The 3,179-nt window shown below is 44.5% G+C and overlaps 1 long non-coding RNA gene across 1 annotated transcript; it reads right to left on the bottom strand.

Annotated features, from left to right (window-relative positions):
- Positions 1 to 147: 147 nt before the first annotated feature.
- Positions 148 to 2,932, bottom strand: LOC135579158 (uncharacterized). Its single transcript, XR_010471693.1, has 2 exons — positions 2,155 to 2,932; positions 148 to 723 (listed from the first exon to the last, which is right to left on the bottom strand). It is a non-coding gene; the product is annotated as an uncharacterized LOC135579158 (long non-coding RNA).
- Between the last annotated feature and the right edge of the window lie 247 nt (positions 2,933 to 3,179).

Genomic DNA, 3,179 nt, shown 5'->3' on the forward strand with positions numbered 1-3,179 from the left:
AATTTGCAGTCAATCATGGCAATTTCTAATATTTAAATACTAAGTAAATTAATTATTTGGCATTATTTTTAGTTAACTGATTTGCTGTAATTGCAATGACTAAATAAATCAATTACTTAAAAAAATAGAAGCCCCAGACAAACACAGTAAATCAATTACTTACTGTTTAATGGGAATTACTCGGTGTTACAGAAAGCAACAGAGGAACAAATCCTTTTATGACATCAACAAAATTCAATCACTGTCTGAGGAAAGGGATTTCAGTGCAAAGTTACATCTTTAACTCACAAGATAATGTAATGAAACAGTGAGAATGTATGGCAGCCATGAGCCCATCCTAAACACCATGTGCCACGAAGTGACCAGCTGGGACATGGTCATCTGAACCATGGATGAACCAGGAACAGCACTTGTTACAGAAAACCTGTGACAACAGATAGCATTTGTGATTGCCTGGATAAATACCACTTAGGCTGAAAAAACAAATATGGTGTTAGAAATCATTAGAGAAGGAGTGAAGAAGATACTGGAGAACAGAATTTTTACGGATATGGATGGGGGTTACTCTTAGCCCATGCCTTGGACACTCTGTGCAGTTCCTTGTCTGCTCATCTTGGGATGGTTTATTAGGAGACACTTCAACACATGCTACTGGAGGTACTCAGGGTCTGTCGTGGTTTCTGTGCAAGACAGCCATGGATGCACAGTCTAGGACTTTTTGACCTGGATGGAGAAAGCATACGTGTGTGTAAGGGAAGAGAGGATTACACTGAGGGTTACTGAATACACAGGATAAACAATGCCTAGGATATCCCAGCTGAAAACTGCAGGGGAAGTGTCATCCATCTTGCCCCATTCCCCATGAGCACAAGTGCAGCCATCTCTGGAGACAGCACTGTGGGGCAGAGCCCCTTGGCCAGCACCCGTGTATCTCCTCCCCATGCCACGCAGCAGCACAAGAAACAAAGCCTGGCTTCCCACCGGCTTGAGCATCACTGAGGCAATAACCTCAGCAATAACCTGCTCTGCTGACAAGTGGCTAGACCCAGGCTCCATGTGTGCTGGTGGCCATCGGGAACCCCTGTGCTCATGGACCCTCCAGCAATCACCATAACTGCTGAGCTCTTCCTGGCAATTTCCCCTCAGAGGATGTGCTCAATTTGCATCTCTCTATCCAGCCAGCTACTTTCACACAACTTGGATGAATTTAATTATCTTCTGGAGCTCAAATTATGTCTGACGAGCTTTAAATTGGGCAGCAGCTTCAGTATTAGTCATGAGAAGGTAGAAAGACAGATGAGCGATGCTGTGCAGTGTGCAAACCCTGCCTCATTAGGAAAGTGGGGTTAGAGCCCACCAGAGCTTGGTTAAATAGGCACATTATTATTTCTGGTCTCCTGGCCACTCTTCTCATTAGTGTTATGACCCACTTTTAAGTTTGTTTGCTTGGGATGCTGAAAAAACAAGCTGGAATCAGAAATTATGAAACATTTTACCCAAGGTGAATGCCACTTCTGTATTTTTGGATATGTTATGAACCAGCTTAGTACGACAATAATTTCCTTGGTGATGCAGGAACCATCCCAAAACACTGAGTAAGGAGGGTTACACAGTCCAGCACAAAAATACCCAGAATATCATTATTTGTTTTGTGGCTACATGTTTAAAATAAAATTGCTAATGGAAAAAAAAAAAAAAAAAATCATTTTCAATGGGGTATTCTTTGAAGGAAAACTCATCTGCGTCTGCGGCATTAAGGTAGCACTCCTAGTGATTCTGTGACTGCCTCTCAACCTGAAAATCCTGTTCAGGTAGTTCTGCCTCCTCCAGCTGGCCCAGGAACTCAGTGGGAGTGAGACCAGCTCCCTGCTTTCCTCCTGAGCATCCACAGATGGGGAGACCCTGACCTGATGGGACTTGATAGCTTTCCTTCATGAAGAAATCCATGTGACCTGCCTGAAGGGATAGCACAAAATGTACCCAGGGGGTTCTGCTCTCTCCTGGATTTTATTCCAGCCCCAAACTGCCCTTGGCCATACAGACAAGTTGTTTTCCCAATGTGGATTTCCTGGCAAATGCAGATGTCTTTTCATAGGGAAGCAGCTGCTGCTGCTCCTGATATCAAGGCTGGGTCTGCCAAACATTTGGTCTCACCTCCAAAGCACTGTGGATAGGGGTGAACCTATAAAGGAAGAAATAAGAGTCTTCAAAAAAATTGTTTCACCTCTTTTTATCTAAAGCAATCAAACCACTTCAGCTGAAGCTTTCTGCAAGGCCACTTCTTGAAGAAGGCAACTAGACATGCAAAGTTTACCCAGGCTGTAAAACATTGAGAAGAACCACAAATAACTGGAATATCTAGTTCCATAATAAGAAGCACCACATCGCTTTGCCAGTGTACAGTGCTGCCAGGAACAAAGGTGTCATAATCACACACAACAGATACATGTGATATATGTGATATAGTGATAGGACCTGAGGGAATGGCAGGAAGATGTGCCAGGGGAGGTTTAGGTTGGATTTTAGGAAAAGGTTCTTCACCCAGAGGGTGCTGAAGCACTGGAACAGGACCCCCAGGGAGGCAGTCATGGCCACAACACTGACAGTATTCAAGAAGCATTTGGACAATGCCTTCAGACACACGGTGTGGATTTGAGGTTGTCCTATGCAGGGACAGGAATTGGACTCGTTGATCCTTGTGGGTCCCTTTCAACTCAGGACATTCTACGATTCTATGTTCTTGTGCCAAGAGGGACCAGCTGATACTGAGTCCTGCACTAGGAGATGTGTGCTGCAGCATCTGCTGTGGGCAAGGCTGGGAAGAAATTTGGAGGCAGAGGTTCGAAGTGACACTGACTGAAGGAGGTATGAGGGGCTCCCCCATGTCCTTCCTTGCACCTCGCCAGAAAGGTAAATGGCACTTCCCAGCCTCTGACAGCAGACAGGTGAAAACTGTGGTTATTAGCAACTTGAACCTGACTTTATTTTTAATGCAGCATGACAGGAACTCTCACAGCAGGAGTGACAGGCTCCCCCTGAGTGCAAGATCTTTCTCAGGAAGAAGGATTTACTTTTGCTGCCTCTACTGAAGTAGTGTCAGAAATTAGTGCATTTCAAATATTAAGCATTTAGTGTGCCTCAGCTGTGCCCCTGATGGTATCAATTAACCACAGATCAAC

This window comes from Columba livia, chromosome 3 (assembly GCF_036013475.1).
Source record: "Columba livia isolate bColLiv1 breed racing homer chromosome 3, bColLiv1.pat.W.v2, whole genome shotgun sequence".
In the NCBI taxonomy this organism is placed as follows: Eukaryota; Metazoa; Chordata; class Aves; order Columbiformes; family Columbidae; genus Columba; species Columba livia.